The sequence below is a fragment of the Anomaloglossus baeobatrachus genome, chromosome 10 (genome assembly GCF_048569485.1).
Source record: "Anomaloglossus baeobatrachus isolate aAnoBae1 chromosome 10, aAnoBae1.hap1, whole genome shotgun sequence".
NCBI classification, from domain to species: domain Eukaryota; kingdom Metazoa; phylum Chordata; class Amphibia; order Anura; family Aromobatidae; genus Anomaloglossus; species Anomaloglossus baeobatrachus.
Window position 1 is genome coordinate 30,817,489 of NC_134362.1, and position 11,723 is coordinate 30,829,211.

Genomic DNA, 11,723 nt, shown 5'->3' on the forward strand with positions numbered 1-11,723 from the left:
GAATTTACGGTAAGTAAACAAAATTCCCTTCTTCTTTGTCGCTCCATTGGGAGACCCAGACAATTGGGACGTCCAAAAGCAGTCCCTGGGTGGGTAAAATAATACCTCGTAATAGAGCCGTAAAACGGCCCCTTCCTACAGGTGGGCAACCGCCGCCTGAAGGACTCGTCTACCTAGGCTGGCATCTGCCGAAGCATAGGTATGCACCTGATAGTGTTTCGTGAAAGTGTGCAGGCTCGACCAGGTAGCCGCCTGACACACCTGCTGAGCCGTAGCCTGGTGCCTCAAAGCCCAGGACGCGCCCACGGCTCTGGTAGAATGGGCCTTCAGCCCTGAGGGAACCGGAAGCCCAGCAGAACGGTAAGCTTCGAGAATTGGCTCCTTGATCCACCGAGCCAGGGTTGATTTGGAAGCCTGTGACCCTTTACGCTGGCCAGCGACAAGGACAAAGAGTGCATCCGAGCGGCGCAGGGGCGCCGTACGAGAAATGTAGAGTCTGAGTGCTCTCACCAGATCTAACAAGTGCAAATCCTTTTCACATTGGTGAACTGGATGAGGACAAAAAGAAGGTAAGGAGATATCCTGATTGAGATGAAAGGGGGATACCACCTTAGGGAGAAATTCCGGAACCGGACGCAGAACCACCTTGTCCTGGTGAAACACCAGGAAAGGGGCTTTGCACGACAACGCTGCTAGCTCGGACACTCTCCGAAGAGAAGTGACTGCTACTAGGAAAACCACTTTCTGCGAAAGGCGTGAGAGAGAAATATCCCTCATCGGCTCGAATGGTGGTTTCTGCAGAACCATCAGCACCCTGTTCAGATCCCAGGGTTCTAACGGCCGCTTGTAAGGAGGAACGATGTGACAAACCCCCTGCAGGAACGTGCGTACCTGTGGAAGTCTGGCTAGGCGCTTCTGGAAAAACACAGAGAGCGCTGAGACTTGTCCCTTAAGGGAGCCGAGCGACAAACCCTTTTCCAGTCCAGATTGAAGGAAGGACAGAAAAGTGGGCAAGGCAAAAGGCCAGGGAGAAAAACCCTGAGCAGAGCACCACGACAGGAAAATTTTCCACGTCCTGTGGTAGATCTTGGTGGACGTTGGTTTCCTAGCCTGTCTCATAGTGGCAATGACCTCTTGAGATAATCCTGAAGACGCTAGATCTAGGACTCAATGGCCACACAGTCAGGTTGAGGGCCGCAGAATTCAGATGGAAAAACGGCCCTTGAGACAGCAAGTCTGGTCGGTCTGGTAGTGCCCACGGTTGGCCGACCGTGAGATGCCACAGATCCGGGTACCACGACCTCCTCGGCCAGTCTGGAGCGACGAGGATGACGCGGCGGCATTCGGCCCTGATCTTGCGTAACACTCTGGGCAACAGTGCCAGAGGAGGAAACACATAAGGGAGCTGAAACTGCGACCAATCCTAAACTAAGGCGTCTGCCGCCATAGCTCTGGGATCTTGAGACCGTGCCATGAACGTCGGTACCTTGTTGTTGTGCCGGGACGCCATGAGGTCGACGTCCGGCCCCCCCCAGCGGCAACAGATCTCCTGAAACACGTCCGGGTGAAGGGACCATTCCCCTGCGTCCATGCCCTGGCGACTGAGATAATCTGCTTCCCAGTTTTCCACGCCTGGGATGTGAACTGCAGAGATGGTGGAGGCCGTGGCTTCCACCCACATCAAAATCCGCCGGACTTCCTGGAAGGCTTGCCGACTGCGTGTGCCGCCTTGGTGGTTGATGTATGCCACCGCTGTGGAATTGTCCGACTGAATTCGGATCTGCTTGCCTTCCAGCCACTGCTGGAACGCTTTCAGGGCAAGATACACTGCCCGTATTTCCAGAACATTGATCTGAAGTGAGGACTCTTGCTGGGTCCACGTACCCTGAGCCCTGTGGTGGAGAAAACCCGCTCCCCACCCTGACAGACTCGCGTCCGTCGTGACCACCTCCCAGGATGGGGGTAGGAAGGATTTCCCCTTCGATAATGAAGTGGGAAGAAGCCACCACCGAAGGGAAGCTTTGGTCGCCTGAGAGAGGGAGACGTTCCTGTCGAGGGACGTCTGCTTCCTGTCCCATTTGCGTAGGATGTCCCATTGAAGAGGACGCAGGTGAAACTGCGCGAAAGGGACTGCCTCCATTGCTGCCACCATCTTCCCCAGGAAGTGCATGAGGCGCCTCAATGGGTGTGCCTGACCTTGAAGGAGAGATTGCTCCCCTTTCTGTAGTGAACGCTGCTTGATCAGCGGAAGCTTCACTATCGCTGAGAGGGTATGAAACTCCATGCCAAGGTAAGTCAGCGATTGGGCCGGTGTCAGATTTGACTTTGGAAAATTGATGATCCACCCGAAACTCTGGAGAGTCTCCAGAGTAGCGTCGAGGCTGTGTTGACATGCCTCTTGAGAGGGTGCCTTGATCAGCAGATCGTCTAAGTAAGGGATCACCGAGTGACCCTGAGAGTGGAGGACCGCTACTACCGTAGCCATAACCTTGGTGAAAACCCGTGGGGCTGTTGCCAGGCCGAACGGCAGTGCCACGAACTGCAGGTGTTAGTTTCCTATGGCGAAGCGCAAGAAGCGCTGGTGCTCTGGAGCAATCGGTACGTGGAGATAAGCATCTTTGATATCGATCGATGCAAGGAAATCTCCTTGGGACATTGAGGCGATGATGGAGCGGAGGGATTCCATCCGGAACCGCCTGGTCCTTACGTGTTTGTTGAGCAGTTTCAGGTCCAGGACAGGACGGAAAGACCCGTCCTTCTTTGGGACCACAAACAGGTTGGAGTAGAAACCGTGACCCTGTTGCTGAAGAGGAACAGGGACCACCACTCCTTCTGCCTTCAGAGTGCCCAGCGCCTGCAGAAGAGCCTCGGCTCGCTCGGGAGGCGGGGATGACCTGAAGAATCGAGTCGGGGGACGAGAGGTGAACTCTATCTTGTAACCGTGAAACAGAATGTCTCTCACCCAACGGTCTTTTACCCGTGGCAGCCAGGTGTCGCAAAAGCGGGAGAGCCTGCCACCGACCGAGGATGCGGATTGAGGAGGCCGAAAGTCATGAGGAAGCCGCTTTGGTAGCGGCACCTCCGGTGGTCTTTTTAGGACGTGCCTTAGACCGTCATGAATCAGAGTTCCTTTGATCTTTCTGAGGCCTTTTGGACGAGGAGAATTGGGACCTGCCCGCGCCCCGAAAGGACCGAAACCTCGACTGCCCCCTCCTCTGTTGGGGTATGTTCGGTTTGGGCTGGGGTAAGGATGTATCCTTTCCCTTGGATTGTTTGATGATTTCATCCAAACGCTCGCCAAACAATCGGTCGCCAGAAATTGGCAAACTGGTTAAGCGCTTTTTGGAAGCAGAATCTGCCTTCCATTCCCGTAGCCACAAGGCCCTGCGGAGTACCACCGAATTGGCGGATGCAACCGCCGTACGGCTCGCAGAGTCCAGGACAGCATTAATAGCGTAAGACGCAAATGCCGACGTCTGAGCGGTTATGGACGCCACCTGCGGCGCGGAAGTGCGTGTGGCTGCGTCAATTTGCGTTTGACCTGCTGATATAGCTTGTAGCGCCCATACGGCTGCGAATGCTGGGGCAAAAGAAGCGCCGATAGCTTCATAGATGGATTTCAACCAGAGCTCCATCTGCCTCTCAGTGGCATCCTTGAGTGAAGCCCCATCTTCCACTGCAAGTATGGATCTAGCCGCCAGTCTGGAGATTGGAGGATCCACCTTGGGACACTGAGTCCAACCTTTGACCACGTCAGGGGGAAAGGGATAACGTGTATCCTTAAGGCGCTTAGAAAAACGCTTATCTGGACAATCATGGTGATTCTGGACTGCCTCTCTGAAATCAGAGTGGTCCAGAAACATACTCGGTGTACGCTTGGGAAACCTGAAACGGAATTTCTCCTGCTGAGAAGCTGACTCCTCCACCGGAGGAGCTGAGGGAGAAATATCCAACATACGATTGATGGACGCAATAAGGTCGTTCACTATGGCGTCCCCGTCCGGAGTATCAAGGTTGAGAGCGGCCTCAGGATCAGAATCCTGATCAGCTACCTCCGCGTCATCAACCAGAGATTCCCCCCGCTGAGACCCTGAACAATATGATGATGTCGAGGGAATTTCCAAGCGAGCTCGCTTAATCTGTCTGGGGCTGGGGTCCGTGTCAGAGCCCCCAGACTGGGATCTATGAGATACCCCGGGGGGACATTGTTGGTCCAACTGAGGGGGGCCAGGGAACAATGATTCAACAGTGTCCCTGTGCTGAGATACCGGTCTGGACTGCAAGGCTTCTAGTATCTTAGCCATAGTTTCAGAGAGTTTATCCGTAAAGACTGCAAACTCCGTCTCCGTCACCTGAACAGTGTTAGCAGGTGGCTCCCCCTGGGCCCCTCTTAGCAGAGGCTCCGGCTGAGTGAGTGCAGCAGGGGCCGAGCAGTGCACACAATGAGGGTCAGTAAAACCTGCCGGTAGCGGCGTCGTACATGCGGCGCAGGCAGCATAATAAGCCTGTGTTTTGGCACCCCTGCCTTTTGTGGGCGCCATGCTATTGTCTTCCCTGAACACAATAGGGTATATAGCCAGAAATCAACTGTGCACCATACAGTGTAAAGTATATACCATAAACATATAATTTATAATTACACTTCTGCACAATGGGGCTAGCACCACAGGTGCTGCTTACCACCCGCTTAAAGCGGTTGTGAGGCCACCAGAATCCCTGCCTGGGTCTCCCAGAATTTGTCCCCCTCTGCAGCGTCCGAGGAGCTGACAGGAATGGCTGCCGGCGTACTGAGGAGAGGAGGGAGCCGTGGGCGTGACCCAGAAAGTGCGGGAACTGGAGCCCCACTGTGCACAGTGAGGGGGGTGGAGTATGCAAAGCATGCTCCAGCCCTCATTGCTGCTCGTCTGTACAGCGTCCCGCCCTTCCCCTGCCTGTCAGGGCTGGGGGCGGGAGGAAAAAAGACTAGGCCGCAGAAGCCGGGGACTCGAGTAATAAGCGCGGCCGCCGTATAAGCGCGGCCGGCGCGGAAGTCCCCGGCGCACTACAAGTCCCAGCCGCGCCGCAGTGTTAACCATGGCAGCGGCGGTCAGCGCGGTAGTCCCCATACATAAACACACTCAGCGACGCTGAGTGTGTAATGGCACAATTAACCCGGTCAGTGCCGCGGTCCCCGGTGCACTAGCACACCCAGCAATGCTGGAGTGTTGCTGTGCGCGGTCCCCACGGGGACACAGAGTACCTCCAAGTAGCAGGGCCATGTCCCTGTACGATACCCGGCTCCTATCCAGCAGGCTCCTCAGGAGTTGTGGATGAAGCACGGTCTCAGTGCCTGGAGACCGATAGGATCCCACTTCACCCAGAGCCCTAAGGGGGATGGGAAAGGAAAACAGCATGTGGGCTCCAGCCTCCGTACCCGCAATGGATACCTCAACCTTAACAACACCGCCGACAAGAGTGGGGTGAGAAGGGAGCATGCTGGGGGCCCTATATGGGCCCACTTTTCTTCCATCCGACATAGTCAGCAGCTGCTGCTGACCAATCTGTGGAGCTGTGCGTGCATGTCTGCCTCCTTCGCACAAAGCATAAAAACTGAGGAGCCCGTGGGGTGTATAGGCAGAAGGGGAGGGGCTTTACACTTTTAGTGTAATACTTTGTGCGGCCTCCGGAGGCATAGCCTATACACCCAATTGTCTGGGTCTCCCAATGGAGCGACAAAGAAATATTGATTTATATCACCTGAGAGCATCATTTATATATGGAAGTATTCTACATAAAAGGTTTTATTGCAATGTACACACAGTACAATTACTTATCGTGTACTGATCCAGAGTTACAGCCAGTATTACACTCCAGAGCTGCACTCACTATTCTGCTAGTGCAGTCACTGTGTACATGCATTACATTACTTATCCTGTACTGATCCAGAGTTACAGCCTGTATTACACTCCAGAGCTGCACTCACTATTCTGCTGGTGCAGTCACTGTGTACATACATTACTAATCCTGTACTGATCCTGGGTTACATCCTGTATTATACTCCAGAGCTGCACTGTGTACATACATTACATTACTAATCCTGTACTGATCCTGGGTTACATCCTGCATTATACTCCAGAGCTGCACTCACTATTCTGCTGGTGCAGTCAGTGTACATACATTATATTACTGATCCTGTACTGATCCTGAGTTACATCCTGTATTACACTCCAGAGCTGCACTCACTATTCTGCTGGTGCAGTCACTGTGTACATATATTACATTACTTATCCTGTACTGATCCTGAGTTACCTCCTGTATTATACTCCAGAGCTGCACTCACTATTCTGCTGGTGCAGTCACTGTGTACACTACAGTTCAAAAGTTTGGGGTCCTCCAGACAATTTTGTCTTTTCCATGAAAAATCCCACTTTTATTTATCAGATGAGTTGCATAATGAATAGAGAATATGGTCCAGACAGTGACGAGGTCAGAAATAATGATTTTTACTTGAAATAATAATGTTCTCTTCACACTTTGCTTTCGGCACAGGATGCTCCTTTGCAGCAATTCCAGCTTTGCAGACCTTTGGCATCTAGCTGTTAATTTGCGGAGGTAATCTGGAGATATTTCCCCCCATGCTTCCCCCTCCAACAAGTTGCATTGGCGTGATGGGCAGTTTTTACACCATACGGTAAAGCTGCTCCCACAACAGCTCTATAGGGTTGAGGTCTGGAGACTGGGCTGCCACTCCATTATAGATACCAGCTGCCTGCTTCTTCCCTATATAGTTCATGCATAATTTGGAGGTGGCTTTGGGTCATTGTCCTGTTGCAGGATGAAATTGGCTCCAATCGAGCGCTGTCCACAGGGTATGGCATGGCGTTGCAAAATGGAGCGATAGCCTTCCTTATTCAATATCCCTTTTACCTTGTACAAATCTCGCACTTTACCAGCACCAAAGCAACCACAGACCATCACATTACCTCCACCATGCTTGACAGAAGGCGTCAGGCAGTCTTCCAGGATCTTTTCAGTAGTTTTGCGTCTCACAAATGTTCTTCTGTGTGATCCAAACACCTCAAACTTCGATTCGTCCGTCCATAACACTTTTTTCCAGTCTTCCTCTGTCCAATGTCTGTGTTCTTTTGCCCATATTAATCTTTTCTTTTATTAGCCAGTCTCAGATATGGCTTTTTCTTTGCCACTCTGCCCTGAAGGCCGGCATCCCGGAGTCGCCTCTTCACTGTAGACGCTGACACTGGGGTTTTGCGGGTACTATGTAATGAAGCTGCCAGTTGAGGCCCTGTGGGGCGTGGATTTCTCACACTAGAGACTCTAATGCACTTGTCTTGCTGCTCAGCTGTGCAGCGCGGCCTCCCACTCCTCTTTCTACTCTGGTTACAGCCTGTTTGTGCTCTCCTCTGAAGGGAGTAGTACACACCGTTGTAGGAAATCTTTAGTTTCTTGGCAATTTCTCACATAGAATATCCTTCATTTCTAAGAACAAGAATAGACTGTCAAGTTTAACATGAAAGCTCTCTTTTTCTGGCCATTTTGAGAGTTTAATGGAACCAACAAATGTAATGCTCCAGATTCTCAACTAGCTCAAAGGATGGTCAGTTTTATAGCTTCTCTAATCAGCAAAACAATTTTCAGCTGTGCTAACATACTTGAATAAGGGTTTTTAAGAGATTTCTAAACATCCATTAGCCTTCTAACACAGTTAGCAAACACAATGTACCATTAGAACAATGGAGTGGTGGTTGTTGGAAATGGGCCTCTATACACCTATGTAGATATTGCATTAAAAACCAGACGCTTGCAGCTAGAATAGTCATTTACCACATTAACAATGTATAGAGGGGATGTCTGTTTAATTTAATGTTAGCTTCATTGAAAAAAATGTGCTTTTCTTTCAAAAATAAGGAAATATCTAAGTGACCCTAAACTTTTGAACTGTAGTGTATGTACATTACAGATATAGAGTTATATCCAGCATTATACTCCAGAGCTGCCCTCACTATTCTGCTGGTGCAGTCACTGTGTACATACATTACATTACTTATCCTATACTGATCCTGAGTTACCTCCTGTATTATACTCCAGAGCTGCACTCACTATTCTGCTGGTGCAGTCACTGTGTACGCACACTACATTACTGATCTTGAGTTAAATCATGTATTATACTCCAGAGCTGCACTCACTATTCTGCTGGTGCAGTCACTGTGTACGCACACTACATTACTGATCCTGAGTTAAATCATGTATTATACTCCAGAGCTGCACTCACTATTCTGCTGGTGCAGTCACTGTGTATATACATTACTGATCCTGAGTTACCTCCTGTATTATAAGTAATGTCACATACTGCAGAGGTTATATTAATTCTATATACGCCCCGGTGATCGGAGGTGACACATTACCCTCTCGCAGTCAGGTGTTACAATGCTCTGCAGATAATGTTGCGTTGCTTACAGTGATATCTGTCATTTCCACAAGGGAAGGAATCCGGCAGATGGTTCTGAGAGTAACGAGTGAGAGTCGCGTTCTGCACTCGCCTCCATCTGTAATATTTTGTGTTTTCTGCTCCATAAACAGTTTATTATCACATTTGTATCTGCTGATTGTTCTACAGTGAAAGATCGTAAAAACTCAAAGGCGAAGAAAAGTCAAAACAGACTTTATATCAACCAAAGATCAAATCTTTACAGTGAAATCTGAGAAAACGTTAGAGGAATAAGTCAATATACAAAAAGCAAAAAGGTGAGGAGGATCCTGCTCCCATAAATCACCGGTCAGCCATCGTGTAGGCAATCACAGGTCTAACACGCTTCAATAAACTTCTATAATTGAAATCATGGGTGAAATAAAATTCAAGAAGTTGGAAAACAATTCTCAATCTGTGGCCCTAATAAGAATACAGGTATCTACAGACAGCATGGACGCTCCTCAGGCCGCCAGTGCGGACCGAATACTGCCAGTTACTATAGAGAATCACTCTGTTATTTTATTTAATCTGTACTGATCATTAGTTACCTAATGTATTATACTTCAGAGCTGCACTCACTATTCTGCTGGTGCAGTCACTGTGTACATACATTACTTATCCTGTACTGATCCTGAGTTACATCCTGTATTATACTCCAGAGCTGCACTCACTATTCTGCTGGTGCAGTCACTGTGTACATACATTACATTACTGATCCTGAGTTACATCCTGTATTATACTCCAGAGCTGCACTCACTATTCTGCTGGTGCAGTCACTGTGTACAAACATTACATTACTTATCCTGTACTGATCCTGAGTTACCTCCTGTATTATACTCCAGAGCTGCACTCACTATTCTGCTGGTGCAGTCGATGTGTACATACATTACATTACTGATCCTGTACTGATCCTGAGTTACCTCCTGTATTATACTCCAGAGCTGCACTCACTATTCTGCTTGTGCAGTCACTGTGTACATACATTACATTACTGATCCTGAGTTACAGCCTGTATTATACTCCAGAGCTGCACTCACTATTCTGCTGGTGCAGTCACTGTGTACATACATTACATTACTTATCCTCATATTTGATCCCGAGTTACCTCCTGTATTATACTCCAGAGCTGCACTCACTATTCTGCTGGTGCAGTCACTGTGTACATAAATTACATTACTTATCCTGTACTGATCCTGAGTTACATCCTGTATTATACTCCAGAGCTGCACTCACTATTCTGCTGGTGCAGTCACTTTGTACATACATTACTTATCCTAAGTTACATATTGTATTATATGCCAGAGCTGCACTCACTATTCTGCTGTTGCAGTCACTTTGTACATACATTACTTATTATGTACTATACCCTAGAGCTGCACTCACTATTCTGCTGGTGCAGTTACTGTGTACATACATTACCTATCCTGTATTGATCCTGAGTTACCTCCTGTATTATACTCCAGAGCTGCACTCACTATTCTGCTGGTGCAGTCACTGTGTATATACACATTACCTATCCTGTATTGATCCTGAGTTACCTCCTGTATTATACTCCAGAGCTGCACTCACTATTCTGCTGTTGCAGTCACTGTGTAGATACATTACAGATCTTGAGTTACATCCTGTATTATACTCCAGAGCTGCCCTCACTATTCTGGTGGTGCAGTCACTGTGTACATACATTATAGTAGTTACAGGCTGATAACAGAGAGTAATAGACTGTCTATAGAACAGCTCAAAACAATCTCTCCTTGCTTCAACCGGCTGAAAATAAAGGAGTAATAGATTGTTTCCACTATTGTTTCCATGAAATGGCTGATAACAGAGGGCAATAGCCTAATTCTGCCAAACGGGAAAAGGCGTTGAGTCCTAAGCTTGTATGTTAGAGGTGGGTCACTGAACATCTGGGGGCTCGGGGCCGGATGTCCGTGTCCTGTATCTGTGATTCAATTACAACGACTGCAGAAACCGAGGGGAAAAGATGAATAATTATTCTCCCTCCCAGGTAAAATTAACAAAGTGCTGATTGGAGGGAAATGGCTCGTCATCGTCCATCTGAGGATTCATGGCTCTGACATCTGTGTCCTTCTCGATTCACTGCCCAGAATCATTTGTCACCGGTAACAACTCACGTGGAGGAAGACCCAAGACGAGGCCGGGCCGATTACAAATCCCCAGCCAGAAAAAAAGGCCAAAAAGGACATTCAGAGAAACAACTCCCCGCACACAAAGCCGGACCCCCTCTCCTGGATACAATGTATAAAGACGTCATCAAAAGCAGAAAAAACTCTGGCCCAGAAACAACCACAGATACCATTATTATAGTCACATATGGTTATGATGTCAGCACATTAATTCCCAAATATTGTCATAAAATAATAATATCGGAGACGACAAAAGGGTGGTTATAAGTAACACATATATACTATGCTACTGGATAATATGGCTATATACGATTATAACAGTTGCAAATTACGACCCATGCAATCCACACAGGCACAGAAATCAAACCTTAGATGTCCATAAATTAAGTGATGTGTAATAATGAGGAATGACGCACCGAAAAAGTACTGAACACATGCAAAAAGGGGTGCAAAAAGCCATGGAAAGTCCTGACACCAGCTGAAATTTATCAGATTAGAAAGCAATCCTGCCACCGAGTGAAAAATAATATCAGCTGGATGAACGGATGGCCTATAAAAAGATGTCTCATTACTAAGATGCCACACAAGAAACATCACATGATGGGTAAAACCAGCGAGCTGCATCAAGACCTTATTGTTGCAACCTTATTGATCAATATTTATTTCACCCATATATATCATGCCAGTGCTTGTTTATAAGGATTCATGCCTTCATGAATAATGTAAAGGCACCAGTATATAGCACGTATCACTGCCAGTATATAGTAACACAGTGTATCAGTGGGTGTTGGCATATAACGTATTACTGCCGGTTCTTTCTTCTTGACATGTCTGATGCTCCCCAATGCAGACATCGCTGAGTGTCTCATTACTAAGGTGCCACACAAGAAACATCACAAGATGGGTAAAACAATAGAGCTGCATCAAGACTTTATTGTTGCTACCTTACTGTTCAATACTTATTTCACCCATATATATCATGCCTGTGCTTGTTTATAATAAGGATTCATGCCTTCATGAATAATGTAAAGGCACCAGTATATAGCACGTATTACTGCCAGTATATAGTAACACAGTGTATCAATGGGTGTTGGCATATAACGTATAATTGC

The 11,723-nt window shown here is 48.1% G+C and overlaps 1 protein-coding gene across 1 annotated transcript in view; it reads right to left on the reverse strand.

The window, feature by feature from the left end:
- Window positions 1-11,723, reverse strand: part of PRMT3 (protein arginine methyltransferase 3) — a 130,944-nt gene that overhangs the window by 49,571 nt on the left and 69,650 nt on the right. The window lies entirely within an intron of this gene.